The sequence below is a fragment of the Corvus cornix genome, chromosome 1A (assembly GCF_000738735.6).
Source record: "Corvus cornix cornix isolate S_Up_H32 chromosome 1A, ASM73873v5, whole genome shotgun sequence".
Lineage (NCBI taxonomy): Eukaryota > Metazoa > Chordata > Aves > Passeriformes > Corvidae > Corvus > Corvus cornix.
This window is the reverse complement of record NC_047057.1, coordinates 59,915,881-59,937,027: the sequence shown is the minus strand read 5'-3', so window position 1 is coordinate 59,937,027 and position 21,147 is coordinate 59,915,881. Positions and strand designations below refer to the sequence as shown.

At 42.9% G+C, this 21,147-nt stretch overlaps 1 protein-coding gene across 1 annotated transcript in view; it reads right to left on the bottom strand.

The window, feature by feature from the left end:
• Positions 1–18,296, bottom strand: part of RASSF8 (Ras association domain family member 8) — a 73,303-nt gene extending 55,007 nt beyond the window's left edge. Inside the window, exon 1 of the mRNA XM_039571628.1 lies at positions 18,215–18,296. The gene's annotated coding sequence lies outside the window, so the exon portion shown is untranslated. The remainder of the gene's footprint in view (positions 1–18,214) is intronic.
• Positions 18,297–21,147: the final 2,851 nt, after the last annotated feature.

Genomic DNA, 21,147 nt, shown 5'->3' with positions numbered 1-21,147 from the left:
TCAGCCTCCCTCTGCTTCCCTGCCAGGCCTGGCACAGCCCTTCTGTCAGCACAAACTCCAGGCAGATCTGGCCTGGCAACTGTTTTGCTGGCAAGGGCAGCACCAGAACTCGGAAAATCTTCATGATGAGCCCCAGGGTTGTTAAAGAGTGTGGATTGCTGATGTCTTTAAGGGTAAGGTTGTTGCTGCAGATGATGTGTGCACAGCAAGGGAGGACACCTGCACTACTGCAGTCAGCTAATTAAATAAACTGGGCTTGCTTCAGCACCTGCAAAACCAGCAACGAAGAAACCATCCCCACCAGAAACTATGATCTTATACATTATGCACATGACAATTCCACAATTAGATAACATGGCACAGGCTCTGAGCATTCAGATTTCTGATCTGTAAGCAGCTGAAGTTAAGCATCTCTCAGAAAATAAATGCATGAAGTAATTACAGTTATAATTTCCCAGTCTCCACAAAATATGTGATGCTAATATCCTGATATGACTCTCAGTTCTGGAAGGTTTAGTGTAAGTGAACAATTTTAGTGTCCCCAAAGCCAGCCAGAAGCTGAAGTTGACAAGTGAGAGTACTAAACTTCCAGTTTCCATGGAAATGGAATTTGGATCAGTACAAACAGGGATTTCAGAATTTAAAACCCAATGCTCTCCATCTTCCATGCTCTACTCCAACGTTCATTTTCCTGGGTAATAAGGGGTCAAGAGAGGCACAAATGCCACACACATTTGTGATCCAGTAACTCACCCTGCCTTGTGGCTCCCCATTTTCATTTAGAGGTTGCCAGCCCCTTCTAAACCAGGCACCAGAGCCATCAATTCAGCAGCAGCCAGCCAGACACATTTATAAACACGACAGTATCCCACAACTGTGCATCTGGGAGGACAGACGGGTTCCCGGTTACGTGACGCTAATACACATGAAATAAGTGCTTTACAGCCCCACGCTGAACCACCCCAGAACAGGGAAGCTGTGCCACACAGCACAATCAGTAACAAAACTCTCATTTTTGTTGCTGATATGACCCAACAGAACTGCACAGCAACAGAACTGTGGGATTTTCCAACTGCAAATCTTCAGGCAAGAACTTAATAGTGTGTATTTCATCACCACTAATGCAATGCTCCTGCAGCAGTGGGTGCCCAGTGCTGCAAGGGAGAATTCCAACTTGTTGATTCCAACTGCAAGGGTACTCACTGGCAGCTAAAACAATTTGCCAATGGTTTTTATGGCTCCTGTTCCTTCTGTTTGGCAAGAGCAGAGGAAGAGTAATTTTCTGGAAGTATTTACATTGATTTTGCAGCTGATGACAACACTCCATCTGCTCTCAGACACTTCAGTGCCTCTGCCAACTTCTTCCCTAATGTGGTGCTTTCTCCAAGATTTGCCAAGGCTTCTCTGCTTCCTGCACTTCTTCCACCATGTTTGAAGGGGACATTTCAAGTTGATATGTGAACACCTAACCCATGCCCTAACCCACACATCAGCAAACAGATTTCAAATGAACGCCCCTTCTTAAGACCATCACCTCCAGAAGTCTGAGGATGTGGCTGATGGCATCAACAGAGCTGGCAAAATCCCTGAAATAAAAATGGTCCAGGCCAATGTGAAGAAGCAGAATTTAAAAAGAACCAAAACTAACTCATTCTTTTTAGAAAGCCCAAAAGTCCCATGAAAATCAAGATTTTCCCTAGCATTTAATTATGCAACCAAGTAAAGCAATATCCTCTCTATGGCAAATACTGGCCTACCCCCAAAAAGTACAAAATTTCAGATTCTTATGCAGCAAGTGCAATTCTACCCACAAACCTTGTGGTGTAAATCAAAGAGAAGGAAGGATTCAGTTTGTACCTGTTTGCCTGACACCTTTCATAGAGTTAAACATTAAAAGAAGCAGCAAAAGCAAATAAAGATTTGGAAGCCTGATTTTTTTTTTTAAACTTTAGGGCATTTATCAAGGCAGAAGCATACACAACTTGGCTGCTGTCTCCAATTTTTATACAATGATCACACTACTTTGATGCCATGCCTTATCATTCAAGATAAAGTAGTCCTAAAGAATGTACGAGCTCATCTTACAGCATCATATAAGTGAAAAATAACCCCCCCAAAAGTCACATACAGCACTCTTTTTAAGATGAATCCACACAGAAAAATGGATTGCAAGGTCAGAGATTCCTGAAAAGTGACTATGACTTTCAGCAGCTCACAGAAGAATCGTAAGTATTTAAACCTCCAAGAACTGAGATAAAGAGCATCAGCCTGCTTATCTGTTTCATTTGAAAATAGGAAAGTATGTTAGTGTGAAATGGCATCCCTAAAAAACAATCCCAACAGGGTGAATGCAAGAAATAAATGCTTTAATCCCTTTTGTATCAGTACATATTTATTAGGCCCTGTGCAGAGATAACCAAGATCTGTGGTGTGCAGGTTAGATTCCATACCTAAAGGTTTCTTCTAGCACAACACCTGTTTCAAATTATCTATCCTATTTGCTGACAACCAGAGAAAGGATTATTGTGTTTACAGGCAAATGCTTTCTTCTAACAATTTGCCCTTTTCTTCTCATGTCACTGACCACCTAAATAGAAGAAAAAAGCAAATCACAGCATGTGAAAAACATGCATCAGTCTCATTCCACTACTGCAATTTGTCTTTGTTACTTTAAAAACCCAGGACCACGGCGATAAGCCCAGAAAAAACAATGGATTTGAAATGAGCCTTTTTCTCTGCCAGAACCCCTACAACATGTAAGCAACTTCCTGCTTCAAGTTACAGGCTCAGAGAGAAACTGAAAGCTGAAAAAATTTGGAAATTACCAACCTCCTTGCATTTCGGCATTGGACTCAGGTTTGCCTTTGTAGCAAAGAAAAGACCAATTCAGCAGCTACATCAAATACAGCAGCTTGTTTTGGCAACCTCATTTTCAGGAGATCAGATTTAGCTACTCAGCTTTAATACTCTTGGTTTTGAATTAACCATCTGTTCTGTAACATTGAGACAGACCTGGTGAAATGCAGTGTCAATCTAAGAGGTCTTGAGGCTAAAACACACACACAAATACATATATACATACATACATATATGCCCACAACAGGCAAAAAGAGTCCATCAAAATAATCAACTTCCCCCAAAAGGAAACTGCGTTGTTGATTTTTCTATCTACTCTGTGGTTTTGTTTTATCCAATTACCAAGAGGAACTTGGGCCAACCCAACACATCTTTTAATCAATTAACACAAAAAGGGAACAACTCTGAAAGGCTTTACAACAAGACAACTTGCATTTACAACAGCTGTAGGTCAAAGATCTTAATCTAGGTTCTTTTGAGAAGATTGCTAAAAATAAACATGCTTTGCCACTGTAATTTGTCACTGCAAAGGAAATGCAAAATTCTTCCATGAAAATATACAGTTAGAAAAAGCTCCATAAGCAACAATAGGTATTTTTAATGTATTGCTGTGAAAGTATGGAAGCTTCTTTTTCCCCTTTCAAAAAGATATATGCAAGTACACAGTTGCTCTGCTATTTAAAGTCCCATCAAAAGAAGACAGGATTTATAAGTGTTGCTCAACCAGTGAACTTTTAATAAATACTTTAATCAACTGATCCCTTTTAGAGAATCACATCATCAAAAAGACATTTATTTCAGCAGGCTACCAACACAAATGGCTGAAAGTTGGCCAAAGCATGCTACAGAAACAGGTGACGAGCTCAGAGTCCTCAGATCCTCAAACACCATCTATAAAAAAAAAAAAGCTTCCAGTAACACCAGTGCATTTCCACATAGTGCCATCAATACTGTGGTTTGCAGCTGATACACTGCAGGAGGCTCTCCAAGATGCAGCATGTCCTGCTCCCACACATGGTCAGTAATTAGGGCTTACTGGTCCCAGACTGCCACTTCAGTGACCTCCAGGACCTCCTTGCAAGAGCTGCTACAACTGCTTTTACAACAGCTCTGGCCATGAGCCTGCACCTTGGTGTAAGGCTGGCAGCACCAAAACACTACAGGGTTTATTTCAACTCTACAGTATTGCAGCTCCACATCCCAACAGACACAGTCCCTACTGCAATTAACCCTTCTATTCCCATCTATTTTCTCAAAAAAGAATTTAAAATCCAATCCAAATTGTGTGTTCCTCCTGCAGACAACCCCCTATGCTCACGGCACAGCAGCTTCCCATAGCACAGATGATTGTGACTGCAGAGGTGTTTAGCAGTGGCTCAGTTCCAGCTCTGCCCACCTCAGCTGGCACCAGGTCACCAGCTGCAGATCAGTGCAATATGTGCATACTCAGAGCCCCGTGCTCAAATTCCAACAGATCATCACTTTTTAGTAAATAAACTAAGGAGCTAAACCATGAGCTTCCAAGACAAGCCAGCAAGCAGTTAAAGCAAGTCTCATATTTCACCAAAACCAGGAAGGATGACATACCAAAATAATTCTCAAGAAGTCACCTGAGATACCACAGTGACTCCAAATTTCTATCTAATCTTGATTTAGAAAAGAGAAGTTATCATTAGGGTAGAGAACTATTGATGCACATGACTAACCAATCAGCAGATGATGTCAGAATTCACCACGGTCCTGAGATTTCCCTTTTAACCTTCCCCAACTCACGGTGTAAGTTCTGTTAAATGAGGTTTTAATTTACAAGTTCTTAAATTAAGAAACTCAAGATTTTGCAATTCAGGTGCCTTTACATAAAGAACTAAACACATTGTGACATTCAGGTATTTGCCAAAATTTCTAAGAACTGATGCTGTAGTTGCTGACTGTTTAGGCACAGGTGATCACTTAGTGAGTTTCCTTTGTGTCCTTACTCCTGTAAAGTTTGATTTATCTCTATTCAATTTATCATTTTCTTCTATCAAGATTACTTCATCTAGAAGGAAAAAATAGTGAAGAATTAATTTGTCCCTTTTTCATAGTATGTTATAGCACTGCTTTACCAGAAAAGAAAAAAATCACTTAACTGAAAGGAAGAAAATCAGATTTCCATGAAAAAAGGTACATCAAGCCACCTATTCAACATCAACTATGTAAAAATTATATAACAGTACTTAAACCAAAGGGGAACCCTTTCGCTCAACAAATAAAGAGACAGTAGAATGCTTTGATCAAGAGTTTTATTTCAAGAAAAAATTCTGGTGATGTAGCACCAAGTGAAGCACAGGGTGTTAATCACTCATTCCCCTTCAACCTCATTAAAAACCTCTTCTTCTGCTCCCACTTCAAAGCTTGCAGCTGAAAGTCTGATTTGTCCTGTTGGGTCCAGAGTGGGATGGTTCTCCAAATCTCAGTTATCACCAGGGAGTGACAGGCTCCTCTGTGACATGAGTCCAGATACATAAAGGAACACCCACCCTACTATTCCTTCCACAGAGCAAGCTGGTGTGTGAACAAGCAGCCCTGAAATCATGGATTCATTACCAGGCATGTATTTTTCCCATATCACTTTACTCAAGTATGTACATAGAGATTCCTATAGAAAAATCTGTATTTTTAACTCCTTGTTAAAGGTCTCATCACATAAATGAATACACTGTGTTCTGTTAGAAGTACCTTGGATAAAAGATTTTTTTTCCCTTCTTTATCATCTCTAATATTTGCTATGTTTACAGCTTTTTTTCCCAACTCAATAATTCATGGTAATTTCAATACATTATCCATCTGTGACAAGCTTCCCTAAAGCAGTTTGTCTGCTGCATTCAAGTACAGAATCATTAGATTCCATATAAAAATCCAGCTCCTGGAAAGCTGAGAACTTACCCTACAGTTTAGAGGAAGGTCATAATAACTTGCCCTACTCTACCTCTTTAAACAAAGATTCTGCAGCTGCCAGAAAATGAGATGCCAAGAAGATCCTACATGTTCTACATTTATCCAATAGAAGTGCTGTAAAGATAAGCAAAAAAAAAGGGTTTTTTTAAAATTACTCAAAAGCAAGGATTTATTTACCCCTCTGGCTTAACTGCTGGCAGTATCAGCAAGGCAATCCCATTACAGCTGATGGTGCCTGTGTGGTACGAACACCTCTTAAAGAAGAAAATAAACCAAAGGACAGAACCCTTCAGGCTGGAAGGAGCTGCTGGAGCCCAGCCTCCTGCTCAAAGCAAGGCCAGCGCTCCATTCAGACCAGGTTGCTTTCACCAGCCAGGTCTGAAAACTGACTCAAAGAAGATGCTTCCCTAGAAAATTAAAGCCTTCTTCACATACGGTCATTTGTAATGACATGGTTCAGAGACCTCCCACTAGCCCTAAGCCAGTGACAAATCTTAAATCGCTTTCTTTAAATACTTCTACAGTTAATGAAGTCCAGAGCCACTGAATTACTCCAGGTTCCCAAAGCATTCCAAGAGTTTTTATTAAAATGCAAAAAGCACCCCCTATTATTGACGCTGAATGTATTTTTCAGCAAGTTGGGCTCACAAGTGAGTACATCAACGCAGGCAGAGTTGGAGTCTCAGCTCCGAGGACAACCAGTGTTGACGCAAAGAAAGCAACTGGTTTTCTCCCAGCGTGGGACAGGGTGGAATAAATCAACTTGAATTTCATAGAAATAAGCTATGTAAATAAGTTTGCACAGTAGTTTTCAATACCAGCTGTCACAATTGCTTTGCTGTCCCCTCCATCCAAGACACAACACAAATAAATCAGTTCCCGCAGACAAACCCAAACAAACAAACACATAAAGGCAAACTTACCTAAGTGATTTGTGTCACAATATTTGTTTGGGGATGATGGCTCACATTGACTTGCACCCAATCACTCTTTACCTCACTCTCTACACACATTTCCAATGCTCCAAATAAGCTTCAGCATTTATTGACTAACTGGAAAACATCTCACATGAAGACCAACACATTAATTCCTACATACAGTGTATTTTTCATAGCATAAGCTGACAAAGCAACACATTTTTACAGGCCTACATAAATCCATACTTTAAGCTTTTTTTTTCTTCCTTTTCAAATAAAACCCACATCTGGTAAATGGTAATGGAAAAAAAAAAACCCTGAAATTTCCCTAAGAAGAGGCAAATGCAGGCACAAATCACCCATTCCCATATAGTCAAGCTCTGCCTCAGGTTCACACATTGTCAAATTGGTGACAATGAGCAAGTAGGTACTAGGAGACCAAACAATATTGTTACAAATTTCAGGACACGCTTGGCCTTTGCTTTAACGAAATTAAGTCACAAATGAAGCGCAGAAAGAACATTTCTCAACACATCCGCAGGGTTCAGTGTGAATAGAAGAAGAACAGACACCATTTGCACCTCAAGAGTGCTAAGAAGTACAAGGTAACCAGTCAGACACCCTGATGATGGGCTCAGCACAGCAAAATAGAACCTAAAATTCTTTTTTACAGAACTGATGGTAAAGAATTTCTCAAAGGATACTCTCATCAATTTGGTACTATATGAATTTAAAAAAAGAAAAAAACAAACCAGTAAAAACTTCTAAACTAATACTGTTGATTCTTTACTTTGTGATCTCTTTTGAAGGTCTGTATTAATTCTCAACATCAGGAATAAATCCACTGCAGGAAATCATACTACAAAAACACATTTTTTGGAAAAGGACTATGAAAAGGTACCAATTCAAACTACTCAAGATTTGCCTTGGCTTTAATGTCTTGCTTGAATGTCAGGTGTAGTAGAAAGGACCCACGTTGGAGCATTATAGTTATTTCCCTTTTCGTAGTTCAACAAGCACAGGACTGACTTTATTAAAACATTGCAGAAGTCAGGAAGACAGGGAGAAGGAGAACACAACACAGAGCAAGATGGAAACAGTGGGAATACAGCAAGATTATTTTGAACTTCTATTAGAAGAACATACAAACCCTCCCAGAAAGCTCTGAATGCTCAAACAGCACTGGAGCGCTGGCATTAGAGTTACTATCCTGCAGGAAAACTAAAGAAAATGTTGCAAGAAAAGATGTTGTAAGAATAGCCAGCAGTTTATTTGCCACACAGATCTGTGTAGCAACTGCTGGATTACACTTTATACCCTTCCCAGCTCCAGGAATCCACAAGGTGCAGCAACAATCCACCACTGCCTCCAAAACCAATTAGCTTGTAACAAATCTGACTCTTTCAGTCAGCTCTTCTCATATGAAGATGAGCCCTTCCTTGATACTTGTCCCTTAAAATGTTTAGTATTCCATAAGAACACCCTGTTTTACATTTTCCTTTGCTTGAGCTTCTTGCCAGCAGAGAAGCTGTACCCCAGCTATGTGCCTGCTGTTATCCCACTCAAGGTGCCAGGTAAATCAGCTTAACATCTTTCACAGGCACTTCCCCTTGGTTATGTGACAGCCACAGCACACACGGTTTCTGTGACTCACAGAGTGGCTTGCAGCTGGCGTTGTTTGGCCATCATCCCTCTACATCTGTGCCTTTGCCACTCCAGCCTGGCTGAGGAGCATTTCAGGGTGCAAGAGACTGTCATGTTGCCACACAAGTTAATCAAGAACTTGTTCCAGAGCTGGACTTCATTACAGGGAGAGATTATCCTGGGAATGCCAACAGTCTTGCCCCCTCAGGATGGGACATGCACCTACCAACTGCTGGTTTATGGTCTAATTATTAATCTAGTAGCCATACCTTTTATTTTTTCAGGAAAAAAGCCACTGATAAGTAGTGGTTGGATGTCCAAAGGAAGTTCACCCTGTAATCTTGTACTAAGGTTTGAATTCTGAGTGAAGCAACTCAGGTGGCTCCCCCTGCCAATATTAAAATCAGACCAGAGAGATTCCCATCTGCCTTGTACTTTAAATCCCAGCAATGAAGAGGCTCAACATTACAGCTACACATTGTGACATCACCACAAGAGATTTAAATATTCTTTTTTTCATGAGATCTTCGAACACTTCCAGGGATGGGGCATCCAGAGCTTCTCTGGGCAACCTCTTCGAGTGCCCCACCACCCTCACAGGAAAGAATTTTTTCCTAATATCCAATCTAAACTTCCTTTCTATCAACTTGAAGCCATTCCCTCTTCTTCCCTCTTGTTTAATTTTCTACTCCATTATAGAACTGTCTTCGCCCTACCACATGCTTTATGTCCATGTCAGCAAGAAAAAGAAGGGTATTCTTAAAAATGGTGTATACATTGAATGCTATTCTCATTCATACTGGTCAAGCTGAGGATAATGGAGGTCTTTTGAAATAAAATACAGTTTGTCCAGAGATCATTGAGGACTATTAAAGTAAACCATGGTCAGGAAGCATATAGATTTCCAATTATTTAGGCTTTTGCATATCCACTTACAATGACAAGCATGAAGGGCACTGCAAAATAGGAAAGAAATATCCTTGCAGCATATACTTAAATAAATCCAGTCATCCTCTGCTCTGCTACCCACAATTAAAGCAAACATATTTTTACAAAAGTTGAGGTAATATTTAAGGATTTTAGAACAAAATAATATTGTCTAGAGGTGACAGAGCTTTTGTCAAGCACAAGACAGGAAAGTGTATTTGCCATTTCCTTCTATTTATGTCACATTTTTATCTTACAGTGTGTAAATACAAATTCAGAAAATGTTAATGACTTTTAAAAAAGTCAGAACTTACTACAGTAGTTCATGCTTAGGGAGGGAAACACAGGGCTCTTGAAGCTGGTAATATTGGTGTATTGTAATATGAAAATACAGTCACTGCAGTTCCTTACCCTGTGCTGAGGATGGATATTTTTGTCATGACAAGTAGTGTACATAGAAAATATTTACCTGCCACAGGCATTTTAGTATTAGAGTGCAATAAAAAACCAAAACACTAAGGAATGTGACAGTATTTGACTGTTCTGCACATCTGTAATGGTTAATGCTTCTAAGCAGCTTCTGGAAAAATAATCAAAGCTGAAGAATGAAGGGGAAAGCAGCTGATAAATGAAGCTAAGCATCTTGTCAAGAAAGATAAAAATGTGGTTAGAGGTCAGTGAAGGACAAGGGGAGGGAGGGAGTGGAAGAATTCTAGAAAATTTCTGGTTGGGCTTCCCTAAAAGGCTAAGGCAGAGAGCTGCCAGCAACAAAAACGCTGTCTCCTAAGGAGCAGGGGGAATGAGCTCTGACAGGATGTCAGGATCACAACAGGACAGATGCTTCGTGCAAGTTCAACCCAACTCCTGGACAAGGAAACAGCAGAGCAAGTGTTCTCCCCGCTCTGCTCCAAACAGCTCAGCAGCAGAGGAATTGGAGGAATGCTCTGTGGCTGGGAGATGTGAAAGGAAAGTGCTGGTGTCTTTCCCTCCCATCCAAGAGCAAACACTGTGCTGCAACCAGAGAGGCACCTGGAAAGCCACTAAGTCATGAGGGAGTGTTTAGGAAGCCTGGTGGCAGGGCAGAAAGGCCTGGCAGTGCCATGAGGCACACACAGGGAGCACAGGAACGAGTCACTAATGGGAAGTGGTAAAAGAATGGCAGCAGGAGACCAGCAAGGGCTGGAAAAGAGCCCCATGTTTCAAAAGGCGCATTGCAAATCCAGCACAGAATCATGGAATCTCAGAATGGCCTGGGTCAGAAGGGACCTAAAGACCATCTCATTCCAACCCCCTGCCATGGGCAGGGACACCTCCCATCAGCCCAGGGCGCTGATCAAGGCTGATGAGGAGTTTTGCAGTGAGTTACAAACAGAAGACCAGGAACTCCTAATAGACCCAACCCCCCTTCTGTCTTGCTAAGAGTTTAAGTAAAACCAAACCCACCACCTGAGTACTTTTTCAATTGTAATTTCTGAGTGCAGGCAGGAGCCCAGCTCTCTGTCACCATACCTAAGAAAGGTGAGCCTCTCCCCCTAATTTTAGCTTTAGAAAATGACCAACGCATGGCACACAGAACTTGCCAACAGCAAACTCACACTTAGCTCCCCTCCTGTAGCACACACCACCTCCTGAAGGTATGTGCCCCTTATCTTCCAGCCTTGCCCACACAGACTGCAAGTTCCTTTGATTCACTAAAACCACAAAGGAGGTAAGCAGCAGGCCTAAAGTAGAATATTATCTTAATTCTGGAGTTATGAGGTTGGACTGGGTTTTCTTACAGCTGATCACCATCACAGCTGTCCATCCTCACTACATCAAAAGCCACCTAAGGAGAGTTCTCTGCAGTCTCACATAGGACAGCTTAACCCCAAGCAGCACTGCTGTGGTCTGTATTGAGCTGGTCTCTTTCTGGTCTGTTTCTGGGACATAAGGGAAAGGCAGGGTACCCGATTTGTTATGTCAACTTCGCACATTTCATTTTGTTTTGCTCCCATCTTCCATTCTTGGAAGAAGGAAAGCCCAAAGACTTGTCATTTATGGTATATTTCAGTTTGAAACAGAGGCTAAGTTCATAGCACATGAGGTAAGCAGGGAAACTGCTAAGCAAATACAAGAACTGCAGTGAAAGAACACTGGTAGTAAGACAGAAAATTCCTTTTCTATTCAGAGTATTTAATAAACTCTTGTTAATGCAGTCATTTTCTGGCAGAACTTGTTCGCTAGAATGAGTTCTGACAAAAGATTCCACTACACTCTTTACCAACTCCTTAAAAAAACCCCCTATGTTCCCTTGTATGCTAAATAGCCTTTGTTATCTCTTTGGAGTATCAAGTTACCAATTCCAATCCGATTAACCACATGAAAACACTGCATTGTATTCAGTGTGACCATTCTTTGTTAGCCCTGTGCTCCCGGGTGCCACTTCCAGTGCTTGAAATACAAAGTCTCCAACGCAGCTTATTCGGAGTTTCTGTCCTTGCTCCCAATGAAAACAGTGCAAATGCTTGGATTGACTCGGAGGAATGGATGAAGCCCACGACAAGCTCTAAAAAAAAATAACCAAAAAACCACTACAATCACTTCCTGCTGGGCAAGGACAAGGGCATTCAACCACCACCATATGTTTCTCTCCGGATGGGAATTATTATTCCAGGTACTGCTGCTAGTTAATATTGCCAGCCACAGAGCTGCAATGGCACATTTAAGCATTTGCTCTCTTGATTCCCAATATTGACTTCTAAATACTATCAGCTGTGGCATCTTCCTACTTTCTTCTCCAGGAAGACTCCGACATGTGCAGCCACTGATGAGTTCCTTTTTAGCTTCCCCTCGTGTGTCACACAGAAGAGGGAGAAGAAAGACAAGGACAGACACAGATTTGACAAGTGTTTGAGTGCCTAAAAAAGATGCAATTCAACATGGAACTGGGGGATTTGCATCAAAGAGTGCTCTCTCCTCTGTTTGCAAGGAAAACTGATTTTTTTATAAAGTTCACTTGATGCCACACTACTCAGAATTAATGTTAGTATTAATCTACTGGATAATTGCTATAAATTCATTAATTGTCAAGATACATCCAGCTTTTATATGGCTTCAAGCTTCGTATTTAAGAAACACAGACTGACAAGCAAATATCTACCTTTTAGAAAGCAACAAATTATGCTTTGCTCTCAATAACCCCATTTTACTCAGGAGGAGGTAATCACAATCAGCATAGGCATGGCAGGAGGGGGCAGGAGGGAGCAGAAGGGAGAGGAGAGAAAGCAGATCCGATCTGTCGAAGATCCCCAAACAGCCCTATGACAAGAACAGCAGACCCTTCAACCCCTAAAGCCACGCTGTCTCCCCACTTGAGCACAGACACAAAACATCTGGCTGCCGAGTGGAATTACAGCCTCTCTTTATCCATGCTCACGAAGCTGCTGACTGACAGCAAAACCTAAAGTTTCCAAAGGTTCTTCCGGAAACTCCAAACTCCTTTCGAACAACAGTTTGGAAACATTGACAAACACTTCAGGAGTCCAAAAATATTTTAGCAAAACACTTCCAGTTTACTTGAAGCAAAAGGAAGTTCCAGCTCTGAAGATTCCTGAGGAGAACACAATAAAAAGAAAGCACCGACAGCCTGGACAGTTTAAAACTGGACGATGCAGAGGCACAGCAAAGGACACGCTGTTACAGTAAGGGAAGTAAAACTCAAAGTTACACCAAGCACAGATTTCAAAGCAAGTAAATAAATTCAAACTACAGTGTCAAGCCTGGAGCAAGGGCAGAAGCTGGAAGTCAGTTGCATTACACATTTCTAGAAGTTTCCCTCCTCTTTCTGCTCAAAGGGGTAGTAAGGCATTAAAATCTGACATCTCAAAACACCATGAAACCATCACGACTGCCAACATGGGGAGAAAACTCTCCTTTCAAAGGCAGAGATGTCACATTACACTACTGAGGAGGGAGCAATACCACAGCAGAGGACAACATTCAAGCTCACCTTTAAAGCTGTGCTGCTTGCTTGCAGGTGAAAAACAAATCCTGGACCGCCTCACAACTTTTCCAAGCTCAAATATCCTCTTAGTGCATCTGCATGAGCATTTTCCGTTGACAAAGAAGGTTAAACCCTCTTAGCTGAAACACACATTGCTCTGTCTACAGTGCTCATTTCAATCCGCAAAATTAATGTCAGTCCCACACAGAAAAACTTCAGGGATCTTTAAAGGTTATCCACAGATTACTTGTAGCCTCTCTGCTAATATTTTCCTCCAAGTCCCACTATCTGGGATGACATAGCGCACACAGGCCATGATATGAAGATTCAGTCAGAAACGATGGATGTCGACATGTCTTGCACAGCAGACTCCAGTATTGGAATTTAAGTGAAAACATAACTTATAACACTTGGAATTGGCAGCATCTCCCTGTATTATAATGCATGAGTACACCAGGGTTTTTTTAGTTACCGTGGATGAAGTTGTGAAATGTTTCCTCAAACTCAGTTTGAAAGAGCACAACATAACTGGCTCCAATGTAACTTTACTGCTTATGTTTTGGAGCGAAAATTAATTCAGTAACATATATCACTACCTTTGGAGACACAAGTGATCAGCAGATCACTCTCTATGAACTATCCCATGCATTTTGAGGGGGGGGGGAAAAAAAAAAAAAGAATTATCTTTTTATAAATATTTGCTTATTTAAATTACAGACCTAGCTTGCTATCCACACAGAAGAGACTACAGAGATGACCGTCTGTCCTCATTACCATTCTTCCCTTCTTGTGCTAAAGATAGCATGGAGAGTAAAAATAAATAAATCCTCAACAGCATTAGGAATTAGACAATGTCATGTTGAAAGATACCCCAAATGAGGAGCCTTATCTCTCCCTGCTGGCTGGGAGGGCAGGGGGGCTCTGACCCACAGAAGGGAGGTAGCACTTAAGCCTCCCCTAGGTGGTCTCTTTGCAGCAGGCTCTACTCCCAGCTGTAATTGCTTGTCAGTCCTAACTGGATGCCTGAACACTCTGGAACAGTTCAGCAAAGTATTTAAACAGATGGATGGTACAGGCCACTGGAACAAACCCCGTTTTTCCCTGGCTGCAGCTCTCTTTCAGCACATTCCTTTGAAGTCTGTGCCACTGAGGAATCAACAACAGCTGAGAAACATGTGTTATCATACAACACTGAGCACAGCCACAGCGCTGCACAGCAAGATGCTTTTGTGCAATAATCCTTCACTACAGCAAGCATTACAGGGTCTTTTGTTGTGGGTGAGCCCATTTTCCAAGCACAACAAGAAAGAAAACTGATTCCTCCCTCCTTAAGGAGCAACTCAAAAGCAAAAAGGTGAATTTAGTGGATTTCTCAAGCGCCTGCCATCAGAAAGCTCACAGTGCCTGTCTCCTGGAGTCCTCTCGGATACACAAACACTCCCCATATTTACGTCATCACGAAGATGACCAGATGCTTGCAGAGATCTGAGTGAAGTAACAACCCAGAGGGGTCTGCAGTTCTCCTGACAGATGTGACAAACCCCTGTATCTACAGCTTGAACCCACCTTCTTTTCCCAAGCAGGACAAGTTCTGTGATCTCAACTTCACAGGTGACAAACTGGAGAGAGACGGAGCAGGATGGCACCGCTTGGCACACACAGACCAGTCAACCCCCTCCCCACACTTTATCAGCACAGAGAAAGATAACATACAGTCCTCAGAAGAGTCAAGAGAGAAAACAACATGAGCATCCCCTTATCAGCCAGGAAAACCACTCCTGTCAAAGGCGTGAGATCACCACACGCTTTGAAGGGGAATGAGAAGGGTAGGAAAAATTAGTTATTTATGAAACTGAGTTTGAAACTAGATTCACTGCCCAGATTCAGAAGCATGGAGCTGGCTACGTGCATTTGCGGGAGGACAGCAAGTTATACACATACAACACATGTATACACATAGACACTTGCCTAATAAGAAGTTTCTACAGAACCAAGTCTCATTTTCACTGAAGAAAGACAAGCAACAGGTTAGAGCCTTCCATTTACAAAGTATCCCAGTCTCAAACGTTACAGGAAGGCAGGCACTACGATTTATTATAAATCTCATCACATTGTAAAGTCCCAACCCCACCATGAAAAAAATTACAGGAAAACCCAGGCTTTCAAAAAAACCCCAAAAAGCCATAAGACATTTACATTTAATGTCAAGATAGAAGTTTTAAAGACTTAAAAACCCGAGCAAAAACCTAAAATTAGAAAGCAAACACACTCGTGGACTAAGCTAAGTTCATAATTACAGACCTCACAAAATAAAATTACCAGGAACAGCAAGCATCACGCTGAGGGGGGTCCTCAGCCCAGTCCCCACATGATAGTTTTCCACCCTGTAATTCAATTTAACAGTTTCTTTCTGAAGAGGTCAATGCTGTCCTTCATATTCCGCTTGAGGCAGACTTAAGGGACCATAGAAAAAGCATGCACTGATACTGTCAGAGATATTCAGGGGATAAAAATAACCTCAGTCTCAAAACCTTTACAGAAATGTAAAAATCCAATGTCGCTCAAAATAAACGGTGATGCTCAAGAGCTCTACAGCTTTCCAAGAATGAATATTAGCACAAGCCAAACTACCACCTGATCAGCAACCAAAACAACAACTGAACATTTCCATGCCATTACTCTTAAAAATCATGAGTAAAACACTTAAGAGAATCAGGGAAATCTCAGTATCCCAGGAGGTGCAGGCAGGAAGGCAGCCTAGGCAGGAGGTCACACTGCCCTGCGATGGCAGAAGCAGGAAAAGAATCCACCATCCTCAGTGCTCAGCTCTGCACTTTCAGCAACTCAATCTCCTTTATTCCTTTGCAGAGCTTCCCTCAAACAGATTTTAAGAGGTTATAATAATCAACTTAATTTGGCTCTTCAGAATTGTTGCTGGTGTTTCCAGTAACGGTTCAAGGTAGTTTTGAAAGACCTAAACTTCTTGCTAAATATGACTTGGTGTTTTTCTCCTCCTATTTCCCAGTATCCCAAACTTTTTCATCTCCAGGAAAGATTAAAAACAAGGCTAATTCAAACAACGGATCAAAATCTGCTGGGCTCGCAATGGTGGAAAGGATGGAGAGATTACTTAACTGTAAGAAGCGAACCACCTTTATCTCTCAGATGTCCTAAAGGGCACACAACTAAATACGATGAATCCCAAGCAGTCATTTCAGCTCCCTCAGTAATTCATTCCATATAAAAAAAATTTTTTTGCTCTAAGACTCAGAGAAGTACTTCCAATTTCATGTCAAGCCTACTTTCCAATGAGATATCATCAAACAAAAAGTTAATCTGAAATGAAATGTTCTCTCTTCTGTAAAGAAAGTGAAAAAAAGTAAGGCTGATTGTATTTGCAGTTCAGCCACACGATGTTTCGGACTTTTGGAACGGTATCTATCAAAAGAGGCAATGTAACAGAACCAAGAACAATCTGTGATCAAAAGAGTTGACAGCTCATTCACAGCTACATATTCTCTACTGAAAAAGACAGAGCTCTTTACTTTTGCAACGCTTAACACAATCGCACCGCTCCCAAACACAATTAACTGGGAGCCTGAAAGCCCTTAAACAGGTGTCTTTGCAGAAATCATTAGGCAATTGATTTGCTAGCTCTCCACAGCCCGGCAAACACTCAATTTCAACGTGTGATGCTGACTAGAGCTAAGGCAGAAACTCGCAAGGTCCGAATCAGACTTCCTAAACCCCCCGACAGCACTTTTTGCCACGGATGTGAGCAGTTTCCAGCGATTTTGTGAAATGTGTCAACCTCCGACACACCTGCATCTTGGGGATGGGAGGCGTGACAGGTGTAATTCCAAAGGGGACACCGAAATCTGTAACCTTCCCCCGCCTTCCCATTTTCCACACTGACGAAACCCACGAGCAACACTGAAACGCAGTTTAGCACAGCATTTAAATCACCACTCTGCTGGACAGGAAACAGGCTGGCACACACCGGACTAGCACAACCCCAAACCGGACCCTGGACTAGACCTTTCCAGCAACACTTCAGAGCCGGATAAACCAAGCAGCAGAATTCATTTCCTTACCCTTTAAAGTTCATGCCTCTGTATTGTCCTACCGCACTCTATCTGCTTAAGCTTTTCTTATCAATACTACCCCACAAGAGAGAAAAAAAAAAAAACCAAACCAAAAAAACCCCCACAAAACAACCAAAAAGTCTCACGCATTCCCTGCTGGCAAAACACATTTTCTTCTAATCTTTCCTCTTACTAGGGAAGAAAAAGAGAGAGGGAGGGGTTGGGGCAGGAATAAAAGAGATTAATCGTGAAACAAACCGGCACTGCCCGGAGAGGGGGGAGAAGAAAAAAGACCAAAACAAACAGTCCACGTAGCAAAAGGGAAAAAAAAGGGGGGAAAGGAGAAAAATAGGCTTAAATTTCTTTCCGGTGACAGCAAGAGAAGGGGAAGGGGAAAGAAAACTACTACAAAGATTTCCCTGTGTAAGAAAATGAGGTTTTGAATTCCCTTCCTCAAGGACACCGAGAAATATCCCTTACTTTTCCATGCGATGCCCAATGGAGAAAGACAAAATGCCAGAAGAGAGGAAAAGCCGAAGGAAGCTGGGGAAGTAGCGAAGGAAGAAGCGAAAAGGACAGAAGCGAGTGCGAGAAGGCTGGGAAGAGGCGAGAGAGGGAACAGCAGAGCCGAAAACGCCAAAAAAAACCAGGGAAAGAAACCAAAAAAACCCATGAAAATCCACGGGGAGGTGGGAAACGGGAGAGAGGAACGGGAAAGTTGGCGAGCGAGGAGGAGGCAGGGAAGGGTCACAAACCCCGCAGCGGGGACGAGCCGGGAGCTGCCGGAGAGGGGACGCGGAGCCGGGAGCGGCGGGAAAGGGAGCGAGGGACGGAGGGAGCGAGCGGGGCAGAGGAGCAGGACTTACCGCCCGTCCCCTCGCTCGCTGTGCCGGCAGCGGCTCCGGGCGCCCGTCCCGCGGCGGCTCCCGGGCAGCACCAGCCGGCCCCGCCTCGCTGCCCGCGGGGGGCGGCGCGGCCGGAGCAGCGCCCGGGGCTCGGCGCGGCCCTGCCCCGCTCCTCCCCCGGCCCCGGCCCCGCCGCGCGGGGGTGGGCGGGCGTGTGTGAGGGGAGGGGGAGCGTCCTCCGCCTCCTTCCTGCCGCTCCCTCGCTCCCCTTCACCGGGGGAGACATGTAACGGAACTGGGGCGCCAGCACGGCATTGTGGGAGCTCTTAAAGCCGCAGCCGCCCCCGCCGCCCCGGCCCCGGCCCCGGCCCCGTCTCTGGCCGCGTCCTCCCCGGCGCCCGCACCGGCAGCTTCGGGAGGCGGCGGCGCTGCAGCCTCGCCTGAGTGGAGCCCCTCGGAGCAGTGCCCGGCACCAGGAGCCGCCGCCTCGGCACCCTCAGGCGCTGCAGTCTCGCCTGAATGGAGCCCCTCGGAGCAGTGCCCGGCACCGGGGGGCGGTGGGAGCTCGGGGCCGCCCGCCCGCCCTCCTCCACAGCCCGCTCCCAAAGCACGGTGCGAGCCCCGGCCGCGCCGGAGACCTCAGGTTATTCTGTTGTTTTCCCCGAGATTTTTTTTTTTTCTGCTATTGTTTCTGGAAGAAGCAAGAATGCCTTTGGTGCTTGTTTGAACCGGGATGCGGGAAGCCGGCAGGCAGTGTTCTGTGTTGTTGCTGATTTGGATTTCGATGATGGAAAATTCCCCGCTTAAAAAAAAAAAAAAAAAAAAAAGTCATAAACCTCAGAGCAGCAAAGGCTGCAGGCGAAGGTTTAGGGCAAAAAGTTTTTGAGTATGATGTTTTAATCAGTTTTGGAAAAGTGACCATTAAAAAAACCCGTAAAAATCCGAAACCGATTTGGAAATGAAGTTCAGCGCTGTGATGCACGGTTTTTCACTGTCAGCAAACACTGGCGCACGGTCTGCGCTCAGTTCCCAGCAGCTGCAGCAGCAGAGCGGCAGCAGGCAGTCCCAGCTCTTCCCTGGGCTTGTGGCCTTCCCAGAACTGCCTGTGCCATGTCCAGGACACGCTGGTCATTTGAAGAAGAGTCTAATCAAAGGAATTTCTTTTGTTGTTTGTGTTATCACTATTCCTCTTGCGGGTTTTGAGAGTTCCAAAGTGTTTTTATGGAGATGTTTTATTAAACTCCTGATCCTTCAGAGGAGAGCAGGGTTTTGCTTCCATGCAGCTCAGTGTTGGTGCTACACGGAGGACATTTTCAAGGCTACACGCATAACTTCAGTTTAGATACAAGCAAATAAATATTTGTGAGATTTGGGTTTGGGGATGTTTGTACAAATATTCCTAGTAGGTCTGGGTCTTGGATTATGATCACATCTTTCTTCGTGGCTTCGTTTTGCTAAGCAGATTTTTTGTAAGCACATGTCCAAAGGTCCTTCTGAAAAAGTCTTCAGAAGACCATCACTTTTATTTCTTTGTCTAGGCCTTTTTATCCTTTTACAGGAAGAGGTGCTAAGCAGTCTGTGAGAAAGGCCTTAAGCACAACATGAAATGAAGGTGTAGTTGTAAAAATTAGATTATTCTGTTGGGGACCATGTGCTTTATGTGGTCAGTTACACACACATACTCACCTTCAGTTTAAGAAACTTTAAAAAACCCAACACTTGAGGGATAAAAGAAAAAAGGAATGGTGCTGATGACCAGTTCTACACTCTACTGGACGAGATTTGTTTACACCAGGTATTTTTTACTATGACTTTCAAGAATGTCAGACAATATCCTAAAAGCTTGATGTGTTTTCTAGGTAGATTGTTTGTTGCAAAATATTTAACCAAACATTCCTGTCAAGATCCTGAGGGCTGCTGTTCTCAGAATATACTACCGTTTCCTTTTTTTTTTTTCATGAAGCCTGTAAACACAATAGGAGCTGTAAAACTCATGGAAGATCTTTTCCCAAAATTCAGGCTTCCCAGGGACTCTTATAGAGTGAGTGATCTGGGAAGCTATTGAAGCTATATGACCTGGCAAATTATTGTTAGGAGAAGAAAAGCCTTTTTGAAGGAGTTAATGGTTTACTGAAAACAAGTACTTGGTAAGTCATTGAGTTTGTATTGTTTGCCCGATCCGGGTGTTCAGCAGAACCGAGGGCCACAACATCAAACATCGTGTTTTCTATTCAAAATTCACTCACCAATTAGTTTCTCAAGCCCAAATAATTTTTATACACTTTCTATGTAATTTCCTGTGAGAAAGTTTAGTGAATGAAAAACACCCTTTTTTAGAGGAGAAATGAATGGCCACAGTTAAGAGATTTCTGAATGTTTAGCACATGCACAACAAGGCACAAAGTGTTTATGCTCAGTGTTGGTGTGGTGTTTGACTTGCTGGCTGAGCACTGGCATTTTTAATATTTTAATGTCTTATTTCTTCCTATTTCCCTTCTGCAATTTAGTTATGAAGTCACTGAAGGGAACACATTTCCACTGCTTCAAAGTAATGTTTCTGAATTTTTCAGAGCAATTTTTGTGCAGCTTGATAAGCCAGGACATCCAGGGAGGGCATCAAAAAATATAACTCTTTAGGAAGGTGGGGTGGTGGCAAAAAGAGAAAATCGAATTTCTGTGTTGCTTGGAATTTGACCAAGCACAGGGAAGATGACAGTGGTCTTTTAAGCAAAAAGGGGGGAATCAGGCTCAAATCCAGCCATGAAATGGGGCTAAAATTGTACAAATACCTCCCTTATGTAACTTAGCAGTCCAGCTGCTCTTTTGTGAAAGAGCAAGATGCCTTGTTTCCCCAGAAAATTGGTTAGGAAGATGTTACGGAGTGATGCTGTATTGTATCAGCCAAGGGCAAGACTTTGTGCTGGTGCAGGGTGACTCTGCTGTGACAGTTCTTC